Source organism: Dipodomys merriami, unplaced genomic scaffold (genome assembly GCF_024711535.1).
Source record: "Dipodomys merriami isolate MVZ:Mamm:240054 unplaced genomic scaffold, mDipMer1.0.p SCAF_3, whole genome shotgun sequence".
NCBI classification, from domain to species: domain Eukaryota; kingdom Metazoa; phylum Chordata; class Mammalia; order Rodentia; family Heteromyidae; genus Dipodomys; species Dipodomys merriami.
This window is the reverse complement of record NW_027204492.1, coordinates 14308903-14336569: the sequence shown is the minus strand read 5'-3', so window position 1 is coordinate 14336569 and position 27667 is coordinate 14308903.

The window sequence follows — 27667 nt, the reverse complement described above, 5'->3', positions numbered from 1 at the left end:
TTAAATCATTCTACACTACAAATTTATACTGTATATAATGATATACAATTAGTGTTTGTTGATTAAAAATAATGTCCATAAACATAGGCCTCATGGTTTCCCTTATTTGCAATAACTAATGTGTCTGAGACAAGCAAAAAAGGTCACATAAGTTGATGTTAGGTGAAATGAGCCCCAAGATAAATATTCAAATGATTTTTCTTTCATGCAATTGTTTCTAACATATTTACAAGATGATTTCTTTGTTGCTTTGTATGTCCCTCCCCCACGATATAACCCCTACTTTCACTGTATTTGATGTTGGTATAATTTGTGGAGAGGAAGGGAAAAAACAAATCGTTTAAATAGGGATACAGGTGGACCCATTACAACAATGAGAGGTACAAGTTGTTAAGTCGAAAAACGAACTTTACAACTTTGGCAGGGGGAGGGGGGGTGATGGGGGGAGATGGAAAAGGGATAGGAAGGGGAAACAAAGGAGCAGGCAACAATGCTTGATAAGAAATGTACTCATGTACATTGTACATGTACATGTATCTTGCCCATGTAATTGTAACTCCTCTGTATGGTATTTTCACAATAAAAAAAAATGTCAAAAAAAGTATCACCCAATTGAATGAAGCACGTTTATGCCATTAACATCGCATTCAAAGGCAGAAATAAGGCAAATTCAGAGATAGCATGGGCTCCATAGCTGCTTCCAGACAGTCTGGCCTTCCTTCTAGGACTAAATCCCAAAACAGCAAGCAATTAGTGGGGTGCTGGTGGCACACACCTGTTATCCTAGCTACTCTGGAGGCTAAGATCTGAGGATTGTGGTTCAAAGCCAGCTTGGGCAGAAAAGTCCCCATGATACTCTTATCTCCAATTAACCACTCAAAAACTGGAGGTGGCACTGTGCTCAAGTGGTAGAGCGCTAGCCTGAGCACAAAAAGGCTCAAGGACAGTGCCCAGGCACTGAGTTCAAACCCTACAACCAGTAACCAAAAAAACAAAAGCAACTATATTTGTATAAAAATTGAGACGCTTGGGAGTTCTGGGAAGATGGCGGAGGAGAAGCTGGAGGCCAAACAAGCTCTCACATAGAAAGCAGTTTTAGTGTTCCAGTGAACAGTCCTAAGCCAGAGAATCACACCAAGTGTGCCATCACAGTACAGAGAGTTAGGCCAGAGAGGGAAAATCCAGGCAAGGATTTGAGCACTTGCCAGCAGCCGCCACTGCGGCAGCAGTGGTGGCCGCAGTGGCCGTAGCTGCCATACCTGCAACACAGTAAGTCTGGGAAGAAGGAGCCAGACGCGGTGAGCTAGCGGATTCTACTCAACACCAGCAAGAACTGACAAGGAGCAGATCTTCATCCTGCAGTTCGAAGACCAGAGACAACCCAGGAACCAAGACTCGACATGAGTAGAAGCCTGACGTCCTCACTCCTTCTCAGGAGGTAGAGGAGGGAAGGCCACCCCCCCCCCACTACTGGAGATCTCCATTTTTGATACTGACACAGGCCTGGCTGAGCTGCTAGCTCCAACTCAGGCCTTAGAAGAAAACTAGAGACATTTAGCAGGTCACCAGAACCTAACCTGACCTGCCAGACTCAGCTCCACCCAGGGAAAAGTCAACCAGCTCAGGCTGCCAGCCCCAGGAGTGGCTTTCTTCACTGAGTAAACAGAGTCAGAGGCTGCCCCTCCCTTTAGCAGCCTTGACAATCAATTGAAAATCTGTAAACATAAACCCTGAAAGTGGCTCTAGGCTGGGCTCTGTAAGTCTCTCACAATCTAACTCCTCAGGGGAAAGCTACTCTTTGCTGAAAGCCCTCAACTCTACCCAGAACTTAGCCTCATCACAGCATCTCCAAACTTCAGGAAACAGCCATCTCCCTCTTTTGGAATACTCAAAGCAGATCTCCCTCCCATTGAACTAGCCTGGGAGGAGGATCACAAAATCCTGGGTAAAGCAGAGCATTTTTCTGCCTGCTCAAACAAACTGACTTAAGAAACCAACCAAACCACAGGAAAATCAAACACCACGAGCACACCAGAGACTCCAACAAGAGGCTGGTTACAGACACAAGGGAGATACAGGATCTTCCCACCCCTCCCAAAAAGAATCAAAGAACTTTTTTTTTCTTTTTTTACCTTTTATAAAAAATTTTTTCTAAAATTTTTTATGTTTTTAATTTTTACCTTTTTAAAAAACTTGTTTTCTAGTAACTTTTTTTCTTCCTCTTATAATTTTTATTTTAGGGGTATATGTGTGTGTGTGTTTCTTTCATTCTTTTTTTTATTTCAATATCTAGTGTATGTCTGAGTCAAGCAGAAAAGGTCAGATAAGGTGATGTTAGGGAAATGAACCCTAAGATATGTATTCAAATGTTTGTTTTTTCTTTCATGCGATTTGTTTCTAACACATTTATAAGATTATTCCTTTGTTGTTTGTATGTCTCTCCCCCACAGTATAACCCCTGCTTTCACTGTATTTGATGTCGGTATAATTTGTGGAGGGGAAGGGGGAAAACAAATTGCTTAAATGGGGTACAGGTGGACCCATTGCAACAATGAGATGTACAAGTCGTTATGTCGAAAACGAACTTTACAACTTTCATGCGGGGGCAGGAGCAGGGAGGATTGGGTGGGGGGTGAGAGGCAGATGGGAAGGGATGGAAAGGGGAAACAAAGGAGGAGGCTACAATGCTTGATAAGAAATGTACTCATTATCTTGCCCATGTAATTGTAACTCCTCTGTATACTATTTTCACAATAAAAAAATTTAGATTTTTTGGGTTTTTTTTGTTTAGCTCTAATGAACTTCTGATCTTTTTTTCTTTCTTTCTCATTCTTTTCACCTTTTCTTCTTTCCTTCTTCTTTGTGTGACTTAATTGCTGTGCTGCACATCCTCAGATATACCCATAGTCGATTATTAGACCTTATCCCCCATTGTGTACACACTTAATCCAGAAATTTATTACTCAGTTTAAAACCTCTTAGACTTAAATTCCTTAATAGCAGTATTACCTCTTCATCCCTATATATTTTAAGTATTTTTATTTTTAAGTTTTTCACATCTCCTTTATATCCCTCCCCTTCTCTCATTATATCCACGTTCTTCTCTGTATATTTTGTTTTCAAAGTTCCATAATTTTTAAGCATTACACTTTTTATTTTTTAATTTTTGCTTTTCTATTTTTTGTCTCTTTTTTCTCTTTCTTCTTTTTTTTCTCTCTCTCTACTTTCATCCTATCCAACCTATTTCCCACTTTGAGATTAGCACTTAGTTAAGTAAACTCTCCCTGTGCCTTCCCACATTTCTCTATTCCTATTTTTACCCACATCTCTCCCTAAACCTAATAATTTCTGGTTTGCCAAATTCTTCTTTGCAGTTCATAGCCCATTAATATATAGTTGTTTAATGTTAAATAGATATAACTGTTGAACTAGATTGTACCTGCAGACTTTTGACTGTGCAACTATAGACTTTAGCTGATGCTTGGCTTAAGATAGTATTCTAGCACAAAACTGGTGTTACTTTCATCCCAAATGGGTAGAGTAAGCCGGAAAAACACAAGAAAAATGGCAAGTCCGGGTATCTCAACTCCCACTCATGATAATCAGGGGACAGAACAGATAATGAATAATCCAGAATTGAGTTCCCAAATAGCTCTACAAACACTGATGGCAAACATGGTAAATGAGAAGACTGTAAACATACAAAGGACTCTGTATGAGCGTTATAGGGAAAGAGAGGAGGCAAACCAAAGGTTAATACAGGAATATCATGAGCATGAGGAAGCTACTCAAAAACTGATACAAGAATTGCATGAGCAGCTTGAGAACACTCAAAGAGAAAGGCAGGAATGGCGTGAACGGGAGGGAGCTAATCAAAGAGTAATACAGGAATTGAGAGAGCAGGATGAGAATACACAAAGATCACTAAAGGCATTCATGGAATCCATTAACAAAGAGCTGAAGGAAGTCAGGGAGACCACAAAGGGAATGCTAAATGGAACCCAACAGAAGGAATGGGAGTCCAAGGAAACCATAACCAATCAACTAAGTGATTTGAGAATAAACACTGAACACCAAATTAAGGAAGTAAAGAAGCTCATACAAGATCTAAAACAAAGCTTCAACAAAGAATTTGAAGCCATCAAAGCTGACCAATTAGAAGGAAAAGAAATAAAAAACAAAGTAGAAAGTCTTGACAGCAGGTTAGACCATGCAGAAGATAGAATCTTGGGGATTGAAGACAGCCTAGATACTATAAAGAACATACAACCATCCAAGACAAGTCCAAGAAATATGATAAATCTATTCAACACTTGGAAGACACCATCAGAAGGCCTAATCTGAGGATAATGGGAGTAGAGGAGCACCTAGAAACAGAAGTTAATGGTCTAGGAAATTTGTTTAACAGGACCCTAGCAGAGAACTTCCCAACCATGCAAAAATATAGGCCTATTCAGATACAAGAAGCTTTTAGAACTCTAAATAGACAAGACCAGAATAGGACATCCCACCATCACATTATAATCCACACAGGATCAATTCAGACCAAGGAAAAGATCCTTAAAGCTGTCAAGGAGAAAAGATCAATCACCTATAAAGGGAAACCAATTAGAATCACCTCAGATTTCTCAGCAGAGACAATTAAAGCAAGAAGAGCCTGGAATGATGTATGCCATGCCCTAAAGACAAACAACAATCAACCAAGAATACTGTACCCAGCTAAACTCTCCTTCGTAACTGAAGGACAAATAAAAACCTTTCATAGCAAAGAAAAATTGAAACAATTTATCTTCACCAAACCAGCCCTACAAAAGATTCTTAAAGATGTCCTACACATAGAAAACCAACAAGACCACAATAAAGGTCAAGAAACCGCACCCAAACTGAGAATCCAAGAACCATAGGAAGAACTCAGTAGCTGCGGCCCCCAAGAAGTTGGAATAAATGGCAGGAACTCCCAAATACCTCTCAGTCCCATCTCTCAACATTAACGGGCTTACCTCTCCAATTAAGCAACATAGACTGTCTAGTTGGATTAAAAAGCAAGATCCTTCTATCTGCTGCCTTCAGGAGTCACATCTTGCCCATAAAAACAAACACCTTTTCAATGTTAAAGGTTGTAACAAAATCTACCAAGCAAATGGCCCCCATAAACAGACAGGAGTTGCAATCCTAATATCAGATAAAATAGACTTCAAATTAAAATTCATAAGAAGAGATAAAGAAGGTTGCTACATACTAATTAAGAGATCTCTCCTTCAGGAGGATATTACAATTCTAAATATCTATTCGCCAAACAACGGAGCACCCAAATTTATCCAAGAAACACTACTTTCCCTCAAATCCCATATAGATCCAAAGACATCAATTGTTGGGGATTTTAACACACCACTTTCCCCACTATATAGATCAGCTCGGCAAAAACTCAACAGAGAAACCGCAGATCTAAACAGCTGCATAGATCAACTAGATTTAACAGACATCTACCGAGTATTTCACCCAGCAGCATCAGAATACACGTTTTTCTCAGCAGCACATGGAACATTTTCTAAAATGGACCACATTTTAGGCCACAAAGCCAACTTGTCCAAATTCAGAAACATTGAAGTTATACCTTGCATTCTCTCAGACCACAAGGGAATAAAATTAGAACTCAACACCAAAAGCCACCAAAGAAAGTCCGGTAACACATGGAGGCTGAACAACACACTGCTGGATCACGAATGGGTCATGGAGGAGATTAGAAATTCAAATGTTCATGATATTCAACAAAAATGAGCACGCAAATTACCAGCTCCTCTGGGACACAGCAAAGGCAGTACTCAGGGGCAAGTTTATAGCTCTGAGTTCCTACATCAACAAATTGGAGAGATCTGAAACCAACAATTTAATGAGACATCTGAACCTCCTTGAAAAAGAGCAGCAAGATAAACCCCAAACCAGTAGACGGAAAGAAATAATTAAAATTAAATCAGAATTAAATGAATTAGAATCCAAAAAAACTATAGAAACTACTTGTAGAAAACTAAAGCTAGATCCTTATATATCACCCTGCACCAGAATCAACTCCAAATGGATCAAAGACCTAGGAGTCAAAGCAGACACTCTGAAAACATTACAGGATGGAATAGGAGAAACCCTAGGTCTCCTTGGCGCAGGCCGAAATTTTCTTAATAGAGACCCAGAAACACGACAAATCAAAGAAAGGTTGGACAAATGGGATTGCATGAAATTGCAGAGCTTCTGCATGGCAAAGGACATAGCTAGCAAGATCAATAGAAAGCCCACAGATTGGGAGATCTTCACTAGCCATACAATGGACAAGGGTCTCATATCTAAAATATACTTGGAACTCAAAAACTTAAATCCCCCAACAACAAATCCTCAACGAAACAAACTGCCGAATAAATAAGTGGGCTAAAGACTTAAAGAGAAACTTCTCTGAAGAGGAAAAAAGGATGGCCAATAGACACATGAAGAAATGCTCAACCTCCCTAGCCATAAAAGAAATGCAAATCAAAACAACGTTGAGATACCACCTCACTCCAGTTAGAATGGCTAAAATCAAGAACTCTAATAACAACAGATGCTGGAGGGGATATGGACAGAAGGGAACCTTACTTTATTGTTGGTGGGAGTGTAAACTTGTTCAACCACTTTGGAAAGTAGTATGGAGCTTCCTCAAAAGACTCCACATAGGGCTCCCCTATGACCTAGCAATCCCACTTTTGGGCATTTACCCAAATGGTTACAAACAAGACCACACTAAAGCTACCAGCACGACTATGTTTATTGCAGCATTACTTAAAATAGGTAAGATATGGAACCAACCCAGATGCCCCTCAGTAGATGAATGGATCAAGAAAATGTGGTATATATACACAATGGAATTCTATGTCTCCATCAGAAAGAATGACATTGCCCCATTTGTTAGGAAATGGAAAGGCTTCAAAAAAATTATATTAAGTGAAGTAAGCCAGGCCAAAAGAAACATAGGTCCCATGGTTTCCCTTATTTGCAATATCTAGTATATGTCTAAGTCAAGCAGAAAAGATCAGATAAGGCGATGTTAGTGAAATGAACCCTAAGTATGTATTCAAATGTTTTTTTTTCTTTCATGCAATTTGTTTCTAACACATTTATAAGATTATTTCTTTGTTGCTTTGTATGTCCCTCCCCCACTGTATAACCCCTGCTTTCACTGTATTTGATGTCGGTATAATTTGTGGAGGGGAAGGGGAAAAACAATTCGTTTAAATAGGGATACAGGTGGACCCATTGCAACAATGAGATGTACAAGTCATTATGTCCAAAACGAACTTTACAACTTTCGTGTGTGGGGGGGGGGGGGCTGCGGGGAGTATTGGGGGGGGGAGGATGGGAAGAGACGGGAAGGGGAAACAAAGGAGGCTACAATGCTTGATAAGAAATGTACTCATTATCTTGCCCATGTAATTATAACTCCTCTGTATTTTCACAATAAAAAAAAAATGAGATGCTTACCTGGCAATCATGGGCAAAATGGCTTATTACAAGAGTCCACATTCATGATCCTTAGCCCAAAGTAAACTGAAATTAAGTTAAAGGGCTGAATAAAAACATGCCTGGAGCCCTTCTCTGAACTCCTGACTTTTGCAATAACAGTGAAGAAAATTTTCATCCAGGCAATTCAGACAGGATATTTAATGCCCTGTAATTTTCAGTAAATTGGTTGTGAACAATCCCATAGTGCCATACCCGGCATCATGTCATGTTTAGGGCTGAGATAATAGGAGTACAAAATGGATAGGGAAACCAGCTGTGGTAGCCCACACTTCTAATTCCAGCACTGAAGGGCCTGAGGCAAGTGCATTAGAAGCTCAAGTCTAGATGGGTGCATGAAGTGAGTTTTAGATCACTGTAGATACACAGACAGACCTTGTCTCAAGAAATACTAACACAAAATATGCATTTCTAATAAAGACTGTTATACATACCATCCATGACACCTGCTGCAGAGACCAGGAGGGCAATAGGACTGACTACCTAATTAGATAATAACATCCCCAAAACAGGTGAGGAAACAAGAAAACACACAAAAAGCTATATGAAACACACAGGGCCAAAGCAATTTTAATAGAAATTCACAACAAAGGTTCTACTTCTTTTTCTTAAGACTCTGGAATGAAATTCTCTTAACACCTGCAAAGTGGCTTCATCATTAGCCTACCATCTTCTCTAATACAACAAAGTACTTCTGGGATCTTACTGATCAATGTAGTAACAAGATTTTATGTACAGGGCTTCTTTTTATTTGTGGGAACTTGTATATTTTCTTCATTATCTTCTCAATGTTCTGAATTATCAGCATCTGAAAATAAAGAGAAGGATCAGCAAATAAAAGACACCCAAACAACCAATGACTTGGGAAGCATTAGGTAATGTGGAACAGGAAGAATACTACTTTTGAGAAAGTAATGTGAGCCCACACTGTAAATGTCAGAACAATCAAGGACTGTTAGCTGAGAATTGAAGCCCTGTTAAGCTCAGATTTCAAGGATACAAAGTGACAGTTTGGGTCTGTAAAGCTACAAAGTGACAGTTTGGGTCTGTAAAGCTGTCAGGCTCAGAAGACACCAGCAGAAACATCACAAGACTCAGACTTAACTATGACTAAGAGTCAGGGGTTAGAAACCTCAGAGAAAGGGCATTTGTGTACCTCCACTCCTGGACCTACAAGCACTAGGTTACTAAAAGAAAACTGACAGTTCCTATGCCCCCCAACTTAATGCTACATTGATAGCATTTCAAAGAGTTCTTTTGTCACCTCCAGAAGTCCTTGCCCTTTGTCAAGTAACTGAAAGATATTTTTATATTCTGAAAAAACAAAAACCTTTCAGTGGTTCTCAAAAATGAAGAAATTAATTTTGTTGCAGTCCTGTACCAGTATGAATCATGGCAGAAAGTTACAGAGTGTGAGTTTGTATGTGTATAATATTATGTTTGTGTGTGTGTTGTGTGTATGTTTTTAAAAGTTCATTTCAGAAACTACCCTATACTAATAAGGAAATTTTAACAATGATGAAGTAAAATTAGAATTTAAAGGATAAGAAAAATCATGGAACACATTAGTCACAGTAAAGAGGAATAAACATAAACTGTAAAAATATAAATCTGTCAAAGACTTCCCTTTCTGAACCAGCTGGTCACATAACTCTTATTTGACCACATTTCCATCTCCCCCAGTTCATCATGAGCCATTCTCCTGTTTACTTTGTCTCAACTTCTGAATTTCCTTTATTAGCTCACGTTTTATATCAACTTTTGGGCTTGCTGGCAAGGAATCAGGCACCACAGCTGGTATAGTCATTATTTCAACTTTGGGGTCACCTATAGAGAAACAGCTGCTCATATCCCCTTCCTGAACTGTGTTATTGCCAGGGTTCAGAAGCAACTCATTTTCACTGCTACCAAAGGAGTGTTGACATGAAGAATTCAGTGGGCTGGGAGAAGCACAACCTCCTGCATAAGCCACCTGCATAAGCTTTGGTAGTAGATTTTTTCCACAAGGAACTTCATGTGGACCCTCACCTTCTTCTTTGTGCTGCTCATGATCATCTTCACTCCTATTCACATCTGAAAAACAAATGGAGAGGATAAGCTGTAAGATGAGAGGGTTTCACGGCACCACATGCACATGGGTTGCTCTTCATGGATAAAGTGATTTCAGAGGATAAGGGTTTTCAAGAGAAAAAGCTCATGCTTGAAAGTTGATCTCAGCACACATCTTATAATAAATCCTCCTGATGCCCTCTGACTCCATAAATGCCATAGGTGGACAGGACAAATACAAATCAACCCTTTATAGATCCCTAGAATCTGTAGTTAACTATCAACTTGACACAATTTGCATGCAGAAAAGCTTAATTCTCATATGGTATTCATCATCTGATATTGTATTACAATAACCTAAATTCCATAGAAATGATTCAGCTCATACTCCCTTTGTGTCTAAGTAGGGTGCTTCATAGCTCTATGTCATTTTATACATGTCTGAAGTTCTAGGCAAACTGCTGATCTAGAGATCAGCAGTAAGCAACACAGAGAGATACCGCTCATTTACCCTTATGAAGTGTACACTGACTGTCATGCATGAGGAATTCACACACAGTGGAAAGATAAGAATGTTTGTGGCATGGAAGACTGTTCTCAGCAGAGTCTGGAGTGTCATGGTTTAAATACTTGTTTCATCATCCTGGTTGCAGACTTACAGAGAGTACACAGTTGAGAGAAGCAGGAATTAAAATCAATCTGATCAGAAAATATCAGCTAACTTGCAGCTAACTGGTGATGTCATACCAGAGTGAATTAGAAAATAGAAAAAAAGTGTGATTTGGAAATTATTACATTTACATTCAAAGGAAATAGAAAGTGAAAGAGGAAAGGACCCAGATGGGTATTTGCCAATAAGGAAAGAAAAAATTAGAACGGAAATACTAGAATGTTAGGACAAAGAAGAGAATAGACAACTGGATCAATACTGATGGGAAATGAAAACAATGTCCACTTACACTGTGGGTCTTATCTACAATAGATTTTGTTTTAACAAGGAGGCAGGACATCAACTATTATTCCAGGAAAGCTCATGATCTGGGAAGGTGAAGTATGAACAGATGATGACCATGGGCTAATGAGGACTGCACTGGCTTCATGAGTAAAAACAGTTTCTGTTCCACATGCAGGAAAACGATCTCCAAATCACAGAAGTTTCTTTCCCCTGGCAGATATGCAGGTGTATGTCCACTGACAAAAGATATGATTACCTTTTCCCTTCCCATCAGTTGTCGTCTCAAGAAAGGATCCTCCTTCTCCTGCTGATAGATGCTTCAGTGATGATAGACGATCCATGACTACACTCACTGGATACTTTTCATTTTCAGGCCTTGCTGAATTCTTACTTGCTTCATAAGCCATCAATTCCTAGAAAATAGTGATAGGCATATTCCATTCAGGATAGCATTAAACTACAAAACTGGAAACTGGACTGAACATTTCAAGGCTAAAGTAATCAATGGCAAGTTTGCTTCATTTGACTGCATCATTGAGCCTTCAGGAAACCAGACTTATACAAAATATAGAAGAGCAAGGTAAGGTTACTCCTCTAAGTTCCTAAACCCAGTATAACAGAATTCACAGTGATAGTCCAGAAGATGTGGCAAATTTATACGAAGGAGTTTTGTTCAGCCGTAAAGGAGGAGAAATGATATCATTAGGAAAAGGATGGAAATGTACATTTCCATCTGTGAAATAAGCCACTGTCCCCAAACAAATGCTAAATATTCTCTCATATGTGTAAAATTTCAGGGAAGCACAAAGACATGAAAGTTAATAGGGAATTATTAGGGTTTTACAAGAGGAAATGGGCAAGGAAGGTCAGAATGACAGGCTTATGTGGAAATGAGATAATGAAACCCATTATAATGTGCAACTGATATACACTGATAGACTTAAGGGGAAAAAGCCTGAGTTATGATCTTAAATAGAAATCTATGCCAAACAAGCAATATATAAATTAAAACCTAAATGCAAACCTTAGCCATAATCTTTAACTGTGGAAATATTTATTTTCTTAGAGACTATGTTCTCTACCTAGAATTCAATCAAACTACCATGTTTATTACCAAAAAAGGAAACCTCCAAAATCAAATGCCATTTTTAAATCAATTAAACTGAGAGCTTGGTTCATTGATATTCACCAGTTTCCAGCTGCTCCAGAGGCTGAGGCACAAGCATTACTTGAACCCACTTGTTGGACCTTAGCCAAGCAAGAACTTAAATTTTTATTTATTGATTGACTGGTTTGATTTTTTTGTCAGTCATGGGGCTTGAACTCAGGGCTGGGCACTGTCCCTCGGCTCTTCAGCTCAAGGCTAGCATTCTACCACTTGAGCCACAGCGCCACTTTCAGTTTACTGGTGATTAATTGGAGATAAGAGTCTCATGGACTTTCTTGCCTGGGCTGGCTTTGATTCACAATCCCCAGATCTCAGTCTCCTAGGAAGCTAGGATTACAGGGATGAGCCACCAGTGCCCAGCTAAGAACTTTACTTTTATCTAAAAAGGAATCCAAATTTTTAATAATGCAAGTATGTATGAGGAAAATATTGTATCACCAACTGTGATACTGCAATTAAAGTACAAGAGAAGATTTTAAATATAACATGCTGATTCTAGAAAAAGAAATGTCTAAAAATTAGTATGCTTCCAGTTCCAACCAGCAGATTCTGGGTCAACCAAAGCACTGGTTGTGTACTGCGCTTATGGGGTGAGGAATGAGTTTAACCACACAAATGGTAAAACTGACCCTGTCTCTATCAATGTCCACTTTGTAAGTTCAGAATGACCTAGGACTATCGTAAGGAGTGGGGCAGTGGAGAGACAGAGAGCAATTTCAAGAGGTAGATAACATAAAATTACGAGTACTGAGGTACCATTTTTGGTATCAGACCCAGGATGCCAGAAATCACTTAGACATATACAGAAATAACTTTCTTTTTTTTTTCTTTTTTGGTCAATCGTGGGGCTTGAACTCTGGGCATGGGCGCTGTCCCTGCGCTCTTCAGCTCAAGGCCAGTGCTCTACCGCTTGAGCCACAGCACCACTTCTAGTTTTCTAGTGGTTTATTGGAGATAAGAGTCTCACAGACTTTCCTGCCCGGGCTGGCTTTGAACCGTGATCCTCAGATCTCAGCCTACTTAGTAGCTAGGATTACAGGTATGAGCCCAGCTTAATACCTACTTTCTTTTGACAAGATTATCACAGAAGATCCAACACTCATAAACACAACCAGAATTTTCCACTGGTATAATTCAAACACAAGTGACACTCCTTGCAGCCAGTCACAAGTCCCCACAAGGCTTTAAAGTTCTCACATCTTCCCAAATTTCATTAATCATTTTGTAACTTTTTATTGTAAAGGTGATGCACAAGAGGGTTACAACTGCAAAAGGTAATAAGTGCATTCATTTTTTTTTTAGGGCATTGATTTTTAAACACTGCCACTTCCTCATTTTCTCCAGGTTACCATTCGCCACTCCCCTTTCCCCACCCTGTTGTAAAGTTCATGTCCAATGTAGTGTCTAGTGAATGTCACTGTTGCATTAGTTCATCCTTTGACCTGCTGTTTCTGTCATTCCCTTTCACTTCCATGAATCAGGTAAACTTATATGAGACAAAGGGTACAGAAAACTAAAACAGAAAAAAAGTAGAACTGCATACAAGATATAATAAGAACTTCTTGTTTCCAATTCTTGGAGTTCATTTTGATACACTTCATTATATATGGTCCTATGAACTTACCAATTAGGCTATGGTGATCCCCTCCTAAAAATATCATAGACATATTCTAGTTATTACAAATGAGGGGAAAACATGAAACCTATGTTTCTATGGGCCTGACTTGCTTTGCTTAATATATTTTTTCCATGTCTTTCCATTTCCTTACCAATGGGGTGATGTCATTCTTTCTGATGGAAGCATAGAATTCCATTGTGTATATATACCACATTTTCTCCATCCATTCATCTACTGAGGGGCATCGGGGTTGGTTCCTTATCTTAGCTATGGTAAACGCTGCTGCAATGAACATGGTTAGGATGTTAGTTTTAGTATGGCCTTTTTTGTGGTCATTTGGGTAAATGCCCAGGAGTAGGATTGCTGGGTCATAGGGGAACTCTGTTTAGTCTTTTGAGGAACCTCCATACTGCTTTCCAGAGTGGATGAACAAGTTTATATTCCCACCAACTGTGTAGTAGTGTTCCCTTTTGGCCACATGCCCTCTAGCTTTGCTTATTATATTTTTTGATACTGGCCCTTCTAACTGGAGTAAGGTGGAATCTCAGTGTTGGTTTGATTTACATTTAGGGCCAGAGATGTTGAGCATTTCTTAGGTGTTCATTGGTCATTCTTATTTCCTCTTCAGAGAAATCTCTCTTTTAGTCTTTAGCCCACTTACTAATGAGGTGGTTGTCTTTGAAGATTTGTTGGGGGGGGGTATTTAATTTTTTGAGTTCCAAGGATATTTTAGATATGAGTTTTTTTCTGTTGTATGGCCAGTGAAGATCTCCCAATCTGTGAGCTTTTTATTGATCTTGCTAGCTATGTCCTTTGCCATGCAGAAGCTCTGCAGTTTCATGCAATCCCATTTATCCAGCTTTCCTCTGATTTGTTGTATTTCTGGCTCTTTACTAAGAAAGCTTCAACCTGTGCCAAGGAGCCTTAGTGTTTCCCCTATTCCTTCCTGTAATGTTTTCAGGGTATGTGCTTTTAATGTTTTTTTAATGTTTTTAATGTTTTCAGGGTATCAGCTCAGTAGCTATGTACAATATGACCATATGAGATGATGCTAAGCAAAATGAACTCCAAGATATGGAAACAAGAAGGTTTTCTTTGTTGTTGTTGTTTTTAATGTCCTATGTGGATGTCCTATTTAAAGTTATTTCTTTTTTCTCTCATTTTATCTTTTTCCCCCCTATGGTTTATCTCTTATTGTCACTGTATTTGATTTTGGTATCCTGTGTATTTTATATATGTTTATCTGAATTATGGAAGGGAAGAGGAACAACAAAATGGTAAGATAAAGAACAAAGGGTGATACCCCTCTGTACGGTATTTTCACAATAAAGAAAAAGAACAAAGGGTGAACCAATGCAACAGCGATACTCACAAGAGAACGTTGGAAATGAACTTTACAAGTTGGAGGGGGCATTCGGGGAGGAAAAGTAGGAGAAAAATGAGATAGGTAAATCCTTAGCGGTAACCAGCCCCCACTCCAGAAAACTTATTTGTGGTCAGAACTGGTGGATCAGGGTTATAATTCCATCATTCAGATGCTGTGTCAGAAAGATTAAGAGTTCAGAGATAGCCTAGGTTGCAATAATAACTTCTCAGCCAGCCTAGGCTACACAGCAAGACCTAGTATCAATAAACTAAAAATACTCACTATTGACTAATGTATCCTATGTGGATACATTAGGTATTGAGTTACTCATAAGAAATCACTAGAAAAACGATTTACAAAAGTCTCCATTAATGATCATTGTCTCAAAAACAACTGGTATTCGGTACAAAAGCTGAGCAATACTGGACTGCTCAGCAACCCCTTGGTTGAACACGTGAGCTTGTAAATTTATTTATTTATTTTTTTTGCCAGTCATGGTGCCTGAACTCTGGGCCTGGGCGCTCTCCCTAAGCTCTTCAGCTCAAGGCTAGTGCTCTACCACTTAAGCCACAGCACCACTTCTGGCTTTTTTTCTGCTTATGTGGTGCTGAGGAATCAAACCCAGGGCCTCATCCATGCAAGGCAAGCACTCTACCACTGAGCCACCTTCCTAGCCCTAGCTTGTAAATTTTTAAGTGGCTCAAATCATTCAGGACATGGAATAACACAGACAATTCAATAAATAATGTGTGAACTGTACATCTTTTACAAATAGAGATTCATAACATTATAAACCTTTGGAAGGTAATGCTCTTAACACATGCTACTAGACTTTAGCATTATCCTGCTACATTCTCTAACAGAAAACTGTTTCTTGCTTCTAACTTGTTCCTAGATCATAACAAGATTATTTGTTTGGGGATTGTTGAAACAGATATTGATTTTTTCAGTGATTTCTCAAAATGCTAAATTAAATCATGATTTTGATCCTGAATATAGAGACCAGTCATTAAACACAAGACTAGCAAAGAAACAATGTCCCAGTGGGCACTGTGGGAGATGGGAAACAGAGATCTGCACTCATGTTGACGTGGTGAGGTTGTACACATATTAAAAATCACAAGAGTAAAGGTAAGGACTGTCAACTGAGGATAAATACTCAGATAATCTCAAACTACAGTGAGGCAGATGAGTGGACGCAGAAAGCGAGGTCAGGCTTAGAACACAAAAGTTCACTCAGCCTTAATTAACCATGAGTGAAGGCCAAGGATCGAAAAACTTGAAGCAGGGGCTGTTTTCAACACCTTGGTCCTGGCCCTACATGAGCCTGGTGACTAAAGAACATGGACAGACTGAATTGCCACTCACCTTTACTGTTTCACTGATGGTGTATTCAGCAAATTTTATTCTTCCTTTCATATATTCAACTTCCTGAATCAACTGTAAGAAAGTTTGATGTCCTAACGAGACAAAAAAAAAATCCCTCAATGGCTCTCAAAAATTTAACTATGGTGCATACCTGCCTAACTATTCATCATACTGTAGAACATTACAGTGAGATATAAACAGAGACACAGAAAATAACAGATTTAATTACTTCAACTGAGATATTGGATAATAATCAGAAAAAAAACCTTAAGAATGTAAAGACAGAAAAAGTGTCTATCAAGACTCTTTAATCCCAGTAAAGAGGAACCATCCTGTTATATAAAATAATGCAATTCTGGAAAAGAGTCCCTCTCCTCATATAGTTGTCAGCTATCTAACATGATAAAATAAGTTACCCCAGTTTTATCACTAGCTATTATTCCCTAATTTACTTTCTTTTAATACATGATATTTCTTCATGATCTCACATTCCGTATCAGCATTTACTACTTCAGGACCTTCTGTCATCAAATCATCCACCACATACAGTGCAGTCACTGTTTCAATTTTTTTGTCACCTGTAAAGAATTCGATCCTTTTAACTTGTCCAACTGTGTTACCACTGGGTTTGAGAAGTGGCCAATCTCTACTGCAACCAGGGGAGTCTTCACACACAGAACTCAGTGGACTGGGACAAGCACTGCCTCCTGCCATCTTCTTAAGCTGTGATGGAATACTTTTTCTCAAGGAGATTACAAGTGGGCCCTGACCTTTCTCCATAGGCTGCTCACTGGAGTCTTGACTGACAGCAGCACCTGAAAAACAAGTTCACAGGCTGAGCTGCGGTGGAAGGATTTCCTCATGCCACAAACACATCCATGTGATTCCTTCCTGATAAAATGATTTACTACAGACCAGGATATTTACCTAACGAGAGATCACATGCTTCACAATTTGACTTCAACACACAGTAAAACAAATCTAGCACTCTACCACTTGAGGCACAGTGCCACTTCCAGTTTTCTGGTGGTTTATTAGAGGTAAGAGTCTCATGGACTGTCTTGACCAGGCTGGCTTTGAACTGTGATCCTCAGGTTTCAGCCTCCTGAGTAGCTAGGGTTACAGGCGTGAGCCACCGGCACCCGGCTACTTTTTGACACATTGTCCAGGCAGAAAAGCTCAAATCTCACATGATGTCCAAGTGCCTGATAATTATAAACCATCACACAAAATCAGTAATGTAGATGATTCTGCTCATGATTCATTTCTGTGTCAAAATAGGGTACTTTTGACTCTTAAGTGAGATACTTCTCTGTCATCTGCACGTTTCTTGATGTTCCTGGTACTTCATCAGATGCTGGGGTAAGTAATGATTAAGACAGTTAAGAATAACCGCTTCACTTGTGTAGCTTACATTATCATGAAGAGTAGGTCAAATAACAAATGCCCAAGAGGCAGCAGCACATTCACATCTGGAATTGTGCTGGTGAAGAAGCACGCAGGGATGTGAAAAGGAGTAGAATTAAAGTCTACAGTTGTGAACTGGTGTCAGGGCCTTCTGGTAATTGTCCTTTAAGTAGTGCCAAGATGGAGACAGAACTGGCTTAAGCACAGGGAGAGGAATGGTGATAGGATGCAGTGAAGGGCAAGGCAGAAGCCAGAATTAAAATAACCTGGGACAACAGGGTGATAAAGAAGGGAAAAGGAAGCTTCCAGGATTCGTGTAGAGAAAGTGGTGGGTCCAGGACATGCCTAGCATGTGGAACCTAGTGAGCCTTCAGTTGGCATTCTAATTGCTTGGGGCATTCGGGATTCTCTTCAGCACAGCCTAGAGTGGCATGTCCATTTGCTGGCTTGTTTCATCATTCTGGTGACAGGCTGAATTACACATGAGACAAAGGCAGGAATTGAAAGCAGACTAATCAGAAAAGAATCATTGGAATCAACTCATGATAAATCATGCCAGATTTGGCTAGAAAGGTACAGGGAAAAAACATGTGATTTAGGAATTATTATAATTACATTCCAGGGAATAGAGAAAGGAAAAAAGAAACTAGTCATTTACCAAAAAGAAACAAGGAGAATGGAACTCCTAGAAAGATGCCACAGAGTGGAAAACGGGGTCTAACACAGCTGAGAAATGAATAGCAATGTCAGTTCAGACTGTGGGTCATATCCACAGTCTGGGAGAAGAGAGGCAGGATCCTCTATACTGAACCAGCCAGAAGATTTGATGATGGGGTAAGGAACAAGAGAAAGCGACCAGGGGCTAAAAAGCCTTAGCTGTGTAAAAACTGCCTCTATCTCACCTGCAGGCAACACTTTATGCTCACAGAAACTCTCAAAATTTTTATTTCAGGTGCATTTCTATCCATGTGAATACATACAGGTGATTGCTCACCCAGCAAAGATACAATTACCTTCTCCTTTTGCCTTGGTGACAGTATCAAGTTTGGATTCTTCCTCTCTCAATGAAATCTTAGATTTAACAGCCTTAGTATACCTCCTCTTAGGTATTGGTGGAGGACCCATGATATCTTTATCTGGGTTAATTTCCCTCTTAGGCCTTTCAGAATTTGCACCTCCATTGTCAGCCATTATTTCCTAGAAAACAGCAATGTACATATTCCATTTATGAAAAACTTCAACAACCACGAAACTGCAAACAGGACCAAAAGCTTCCAGGGAATGATGGTGAATGAGATGGTGAATCACTGAACAGTCAGGAATGTATAGAAACATTAAATGTGTCAGACCAGGAGAAGGGCACTCTTCTGAAAGTTTATAGATCCTATATAAGAAAATGGCAGTGATGGTACTTAATGTCCAGAAAGTGTGTGAAAAGCTGGAACTTAGTCAAGTGCTGTAATCCTATATGTCAGGATGCTGACATCTGAGCGGTATATTGTAAATAGTGAGGAAAAAAGCTTAATAAGAGCTAGAGACCCTCAGGTTAAGACCCTGTGCAGGCATGCATGTGTGCACACACACACATACACACACACACACACACACACACATGAAGTAAAAGAACATGAGAAACATGAGCCATTAACAAATTGTTTCCTAAAATTAAAATAAAAAGCACTGGTTGTTAACTCACTTATGAAACCAACATAAACCTGATACCAGCATATAAACAAGGGTTTTAAAAGAAAAGATCACTATGGGCTATGATCCCTTGGGAATACTTGGCACTGTGGCTCAAGTAGTAGAGTCCTAGCCTTGAGCAAAAGAAGCTTAGGGACAGCACCCATGCCCTGAGTTCAAGACCCAGACTGGCAAAAAAAACTACAACTCAATATGGTCATCCCCTACTATAGAACAGACTACGTTTAGCAACTCAGTTTATAATTCTATCAGGTTACATTTTAACATTGGCAACTTGATGATCAAGAGTACAGAAGTCAAAGGGCTTAGGAAACACAGGTAATCTTCAATTTAAAAACCCACATTTACACACACTACCTGACTACCAGATATGAGATTGAGTGCAAAAGCCCAAATAATGGAAATAATATGACACTGGAGTCCAGAGAGGTGAATACCCCAGTGCAACAGGACAGAATATGGAAACAAGATGGCTAGATTTATCACCTACAGACCAGAAAATCATTTTGGAAAGGACAGTCAAGGAAAAAACTACACAAATATCATCTTGATTCTTACTTGATAGTAGAACTAGAATACTTATGATATTCTCTTCATGATCCTAGGATAGGCCAAAAAAATTAAGAAAATACAACAGCTAACCTCCAAATGTAGCCTCATTAGTTAAACTGAGAATTTGTCTCACTGAAGGATTCTCTTAAGATAGTTGGAATGCAAAACAGAATCACAGAAGATATTTCAAATGTTCAATTTTGTTATAAGTATAAATTCAGGATAGGAATCCAGAATAACTGTACAACTACAAACTATTTTTGTTGGTTGTGGGACTTGAACTCAGGGCCTGGGCACTGTCCTTGAGCTTTTTTGTGCTCGACTAGTGCTCTACTACTTGAGCACAGCACCACTTTCAGTTTTTGAGTGGTTAACTGGAGATAAGAGTCTCACAGAGACTTTTCTACCTGGGCTGAATTCAAACCACAATTTCCAGATCCCAGCCTCCTAAGTGGCTAGGATTACAGGTGTGAGCCACCAGCACCTGACCCAGCAGTGCTGTCGTTTGGATTCAGGACCTGGATGTTGTAAGGAAGGTACATAGCCAATTCCTCTTTCCTTTGCTTCCTTTAGTGATTTTTTTTCAGATAGGGTCTTGTTTATAGAACAGGGCTGACCTCTCTCTTCATTAGTCTACAAACATTTGCTTCCTAAGATGTCGAGTGCCCTCAACCACATCCAACTTATTTGTTGAAATGGTCTTCCTCCCAGCTGGCCTGAAAAGTGCAATCCTTTAAAGTAGGTCGGATTAGGGTCCTGTACCACTCTTTACATCTATCTATATAATACAAATTTCCATCATTCTCATGTCTAAACCAGGTAGGGATCCAACGAAAAAAAGAACTACAGAACAATCTTTCTGAATAAAGATCCAAAGCTTTTCAATAAAATACTGGTCAACTAAATTCAGTAAGTACTCCAACAAAATCATACATTATGATCAAGTACATTTCATCCCAGAGATGCAAGGCTGGTTTAACATACATAAATCAATAAATGTAACACATCACATCAACAGAGCCAAGGACAAGAAACACAGGATCATCTCAAAAGATGTAGAAAAAGCCTTCAACAAAATCCAATATCCACTTGTGTTCAAAGCTCTGGAGAACCTAGAAATAGAAAAATACAAGCCAAGATACCATAAAGACACTTACTTGCACATCCATGTTCATTTCTGTATTACTCACAATAGTTGAGTTGTGGAAACAGCCAAGATGCCCTACAATAGATGAGTGGATCCAAAAAATGTGATCCCTATACACAATAGAATTTTACAAAATCATTAAAAAGAATACTATTATGTTATTTGCAGGAAATGGATGGACCTAGAACAAATCATGTTACGTGAGGTAAGCCAGGCTCTAAGAAAGACAAATGATACTTTTTTTTATCATATGCAGAATATATATATCTAAAATACCAGGACATACAGGTGTCCAGGCCTTCACTCACAGTGAGACCAAAGGATACTCTTAAGAGAGGAAATGAAAGGCACAATGGCTATGTGCACCTGATCGTACAAAATAATATTTGTTGAAATGAACCCCAGGAAATGAAAGCAAGAATTTGTGTTTTTTTTCCTTTTTGTTTTGTTTATATGTAAGAAAAGGCACAGAAATGGAAGGACAATAGGTGAACAAATGCAGTAATGATCCACACTGGACACTATGTTGAAAGTGAACTATAGAAATTATGGGTGAGGATGGGAGGGAAAAACTGGGAAAGAGTAAGGGATGGTGTGGCATTTTCCAAAAAGAAATGTAGTTTACCTGACATTTAACTGTAACCCCTATGTACATAACCTTTATAATAATAATAAAAAATATCAGATAACTTATCTTAAAAAATATAAAACATCAGAAAACTTCTACAAGCAATCACAAAGATAGCACTTTCATAGAGGTTCAGGCCTGTAATGTTAGGTAGTAAGGACACAGAGCAGAATCATGGCTGGAGCCAGCTGGAACACAATTTAGCTGGGCTCATGTCAAAATATAATCACAGTGACAATATCAGCTGAGATCCATTTTCGGAGGTACTCCATCTCAAGCTACCTCAAGAAAAAGTGTAAGAAGTCTTCTGAAAAAAATAAGAAAAAAAGGGAAACTGTCCTAGATGTGACTCATACCTGCATAGTAAACTCCCAGTCCAGAATTCTACTGAACATATCCAAGTGTCCACAGTTTCCTGAGTCATCAAAAATATGCTAGTGCATCCCCAGCGAGAATGACAGCTAAGCATCTAGCCTTGGGTTGTGAGTCTGGGGTACAATAAGAAGTGTTTCATATTGTGACACCCAGATCCACAGCCATAGCTATGGCAGCAATCCTGCACAGAGCAGCACCCAGGAAAAGTTCCTCTGTTGCTGAGGCCAGCATGCAAGAAAGGGCTGAGGCCGATTTCCAGGTAAGAAACGACTCCATTTTCCCCTAAGTGGAACACCTGCACTCATCTGGATTGTTCCTCTGAAACACATAATCACCCACAACTAGGCCCCTACTACAGGGGCTTGTCCCAAGAGACCTATATGGGTCCCATCCAAGGCAGGTGCCCCTCTAGAAACAGACCCTGCTACTCAGTGTCAGCAGGGAACAGGGCAAGAAATATACACACTAGTGATGAACAGAGAAATTTGGTGAGCATCCTCAGAGACCCCTCCCCACTTCCCTTCTCCTCCCCATCCCCTACCCACTTCACGCTCCCCTGCCACCGCTGCCTTGTGTCAGCATGGGACAGAGCTAGAAATATTCACACAGGTGTTAAGCAGAGGAAACGCAGAAGCTTCCTCAGGGACCCGTCTGCACCCCTCTCCTCCTCCCCCCCCCCCACCCTTCTCCTCCCTCACACCCGCCCCCTTTCCCTACCCCCTTCTCTACCCTCCTACCCACTGGAGTGGGAAAGCAGCCCAATTTACTGTGCACAAAGCAAGCCATAGTCCTGGAATCCTCTAAAAGGTCCAAGGAACCAGGGAAAAGCCGCCTGGGGCTTTGCACAGCCCTGACGGGACAGTCTGTCCACGTGAAACCTCCCCCACCCCCACCCCCACCCCCGCCACACACACACACACCAATGTGTCTTCCCCAGAGCCGACTTGCAGCTTGGAAAAGACCCAAACACAGAAAAGCATGGACTTCAACCTGAGCCCCAAGCACCCCCCCGCCCCGCCCCACAGAACCCGGCCAAGGGCCCAAGGGGAAGCCTTCCGCCCCAGCGAGCAAACCTCCAGATGCGGCGGCCCAAGAGGACCCAGAGGACACAGAGGTTGGGGGCAGTGAGAACGCAGAGCGGGGGTCTTATCTAGAGCCCAAATGCAGACCTGAAGTAGAGACGGCGCCCAGCTCCAAAATGGCGGGCAGCGGCGTGCCTCACCTCCAAAATGGCGGGCAGCGGCCACCTCACTCTCAAAATGGCGGGACAGAAGCCCGCCTCACTCTCAATATGGCGGGACAGAAGCCTGCCTCACTCTCAAAATGGCGGGACAGGAGCCTGCCTCACTCTCAAAATGGCGGGGCAGCGGCATACCTCACTTCCAAAATGGCGGGCAGCGGCCACCTCACTTCCAAAATGGCGGGGTAGTAGCCCATCTGACTCCCAAAATGGCGGGGTAGTAGCCCGCCTCAATCCCAAAATGGCGGAGCAGTGGTACGCCTCACTTAGAAAATGGTAGGAAGTAGCATGCCTCACTTCCAAAATGGCAGGATAGCGGCGTGCCTCACTCTTAAAATGGTGGGGCAGAGGCCCACCTTATTTCCAAAATGGCGGGCAGTGCCGTGCCTCACTCTCAAAATGGCGGGCAGCGGCGCACCTCACTTCCAAAATGGTAGGAAGTAGTGTGTTTCACTGCCAAAATGGCGGGCAGTGGCACGCCTGACTCCCAAAATGGCGGGGCAGCAGCCCAGCTGACTCCCAAAATGGTGGGGCATTAGCCCGCCTCATTTCCAAAATGGCGGGGCAGGAGCCTGCCTCACTCTCAAAATGGCGGAGCATCAGCGTGCCTCACTTCCAAAATGGCCGGCAGTGCCGTGCCTCACTTCCAAAATGGCGGGCAGTGGCGTGCCTCACTTCCAAAATGGTAGGAAGTAGTGTGTTTCACTGTCAAAATGGCGGGACAGCAGCCCGCTGCCTCACTGCCAAAATGGAGGGGCAGTGGCACGCCTGACTCCCAAAATGGCGGGGCAGCAGCCCGCCTCATTTCCAAAATGGCGGGGCAGGAGCCTCCCTCACTCTCAAAATGGCGGGCAGCACACACCTCACTTCCACAATGGTAGGAAGTAGCGTGCCTCACTGCCAAAATGGTGGGGTAGCAGCACGCCTCAATTCCAAAATGGCGGGTAGCTGCACATGCCACTTCCAAAATGGCAGAGTAGTGGTGTGTCTCACTCCCAAAATGGCGGGGCAGTGGTGGGCCTGGCTCCCAAAATGGCGGGAAGCAGCGTACATCATATTCAGAGGGATTTTTTAGAACTACCTCTAGGGTGCAGACGAGGCTGCACATGTGCGCCTTCTGTGGCCTGGGGTGGAAGTGCAGGGAAGATTTGTCCCAGGCAGCTTTACTTTTCTTTTTCTTTTTTTTTTTCTTTTTCTTTCTTTCTTTCTTTTTTTTTTTTGCCTGTCCTGAGCTTGAACTCAGAACCTGGACACTCTCCATGAGTTTCTTTTAGCCCAAGGCTAGCTTTCTACCATTTGAGCCACAATGCTATGTCTGGCTTTTTTGAAATAACAGTTTTATGGACTTTGCTGTCTTTGAACCGCAATCCTCAGAGCTCAGCCTCTTGAGTAGCTAAGTCCCAGAGGTCTTTGATATATTATCGTCCAAGGATGGAGGGATCATGGGACCTAGCTACTGGCCAGCAGCACCTACTTGACCCTGGCAATGGTACCTGTGCCCCCTCTGGAGAAACCAGGGGTTGTGTGCATACAGAGCCTGATGTGCTGGGAGGCTGATGACCCAAGGAAACCCTGGCTCCCACCACTCATTTGGTCACATGCATCATTCAGGCATTTTTTTTCTCCCTGGGTACAACTGCTAATGACAATCTTGCTTGTTCATAAGAACACCCAGTAGGACCCTGATCCAGAAAGCCTAAAGTCCTGGGTGCTATCCATGGTCCACCTGTGGCTACACCTTTTAAAGGAACCAGTCCCTTTCCTTTTCCTCAGCAAAACATTGGCGTGAGCTAGAAATAGCATCAAATGCAACCTATCTGCTGGTAACATGAAAGATGCACTGATGGTCCTAATGGATACCCCTACCATATGACAAATTCCCATAGCAACTATTCCTGGGGAAAAGCGAGAGTCAGTCTTACAAAAGTCTCCTCCCAAAACGCAGAGTTTGTGGTTATTACTGGTGGAGAAATATTAGTCCCACCCATTGTAAAAATCAAACAAATCCAAGAGATCCTTGGAAATTGCTTCTATTCAAGTCTGTAATGCATTGGTTGCTGGCTGCCAGATGCATGAAGGACTGGAGGTATTTGTGTTCAGCAAGTCAAAGCATTTTTTTTCCGGAGAAGCCCAGAGACAAGTGCTTTTCAGGACCTTGTACTGACTGGCAAATAGAGAAGACAATGTAGAAGTAGAATTTGGAGGATGCTAGAAACCCAACCAGGTATGCACTGAAGCGACTAATAGGATGCTCTCAGTGGTGTTACTCTCAGTTGAGGTTCCTGGTTTCAAAGTTCCTTTGGAGTGGAGCATATTTGATGAGAATAGGGAAAGGTGTAAAGCATAACGTTTAGTACATCTTCAGTGACTTGCCTAATTTTATTGTGGAGAGACTTGTTGCTACTATTTCATTAATTTCTGAACATTTATTTTCTGACCCATGAAGCTGGGATTCTGTTTTGCTTAGGCTGTCTATAAAAACCCAACTCAAATGATCCTCCTGCTCATTACCATGAATGATTGGGCTAGTAATTGGTGTTACCACTCTGGAAAATTATCTTTTAATCATATTTACCAGTGGTTTTTAAGCTCCCTCGAGTTTATAGACCTACTAACCCATGCTAGATGTGCTTTTTCTTACATGATACACTTAAAAGTCAATATATCCAAAGTAAGTCCAGTGAGGTGTCATTCACTTGCACCACTTTATCACTCTTTATCACTATTTAAAAACTTAAAGAATTAGACAAAATTGAAAAAAAAATCTAAAAACAGGTTATTAGGTTCTAGCCAGAGGAAGTTGGGCTAACAAGGAGGATGAAAGAAATAGAGAGTCAGGGTAGATTCTTTGTGATAGGAATATAGAACAATTAAATCTGTTGAAATAATTTTGGAAGAGGAAAATTAGAGCAATCCAAAACCTAAGAGTTATCATAAACTGATGTGGATTGACACCAATGAAATCCTGAGACCCAAACTACGTCTTTGCCCTTGACTAACACAGAGGCTGTAGAGACCTTGAAACTCCTCAGTCAAAATAACATTGTTTATCCACCCCACCTCCATCTAACCCCGTTGCCATTTATTTCCACACACACACTGCTGACTTCATTCTTTCTGCCTCATATTTAAGGAGCACTCATTGTAAGGGAGGTGCACTATTTCCCCTTCAGCCATGCTGAAGACATGGTTGCTCTTCCCAGATCTCACTCCTGAATAAAATCTGTTGAGATCACTTTCTGCCCTTACTTTATCCTGATAATCTAATAGTTCAGTTTTCTTACACTGTGTCTATTTAAAAGTAGGAGGTCTGTTTTGTTCTTGCTGGAGATGCTGTTATCTAGGACCTTGTAATCATGTGCTTTACAATGAGCTACAGCAGGGGCAGTGCCCAGGCCCTGTGTTCCAAGTCCAGGACCCCCCTCCACACGCACACACACTCCATAACAGGAATTTGTTATCCAGCAGTTAATCACATGTTTTTATAAATACATTCTGTGCTATTCAATGGAAAAACCAAGCTGGGCATCTGTGGCTCACACCTGTAATCCTAGCTACTCAGGAGGCCTGGAGGATCACGGTTCAAAGCCAGACGGGCAGGAAAGTCCGTGAGACTCTTATCTCCAATAAACCAATAGAAAACCAGAAGTAGCGCTGTGGCTCAAGTGGTAGAGCACTCGCCTTGAGCTGAAGAGCACAGGGACAGCGCCCAAACCCAGAGTTCAAGCCCCATGACCGACAGAGAAAAAAAAAGTGAAACTACAAAACTTGGCAACTGACTCTTAAATGCAATGTGCTGGGGAAGGTGATGCCATTGAGATTACTAAATGGAAGCTTACTCTACAACAGAAACATGAAAATAACAGTACGTGAAGAAATCACCACTGTGAAAAATACGCAAAACATGTGTACACCAGTTAAGCATGAAATCAACAAATCTTTAGAACTCACCTTGAAAATAACCAATATAATGAAGAGCTAAGTGTCACTAGAGTGCTGAAGTACCATCTTGTCAAGGAAGAGTACATGAGAACAATCACCAGTGTTAACAACAAAAAAAATAACAACAGCAAAAACACAAAAACCAATAAAAACAGTAGTCAGGTAGAGCCAGGCATGAGAGGACACACACATAAGCACAGAATATGGAGGCTAAGACAGGAAGATTTCCAGTTCAGAGTCAGAGTGGGATCCACAGCAACTTCCATGCCAGCCTGGTTTCCATAGAAAGTATAAGTCTCAAAAAGAAATTACAGGGCTTGAGAATGTGGCTTAGGGATAGAGTGCTTACCCAGCATGCATAAAGCCCTGGGTTCAATTCTTCAGTACCACATAAACAGAAAAGGCCAGAAGAGGTGCTGTGGCTCAAGTTGTAGAGTGCTGGCCTTGAGCAAAAGAAGCACAGAGACAGTGCATAGGTCCTGAGTTCAAGCCCCAGGATTGGCAAAACAAAAACAAAAAACAAAAAAACATCCATGTGAAAACTGCAATTTTAACATAGATGAATTGAGTTTTTGATAGGCAATCATGGGAACATGGGTTTCCACA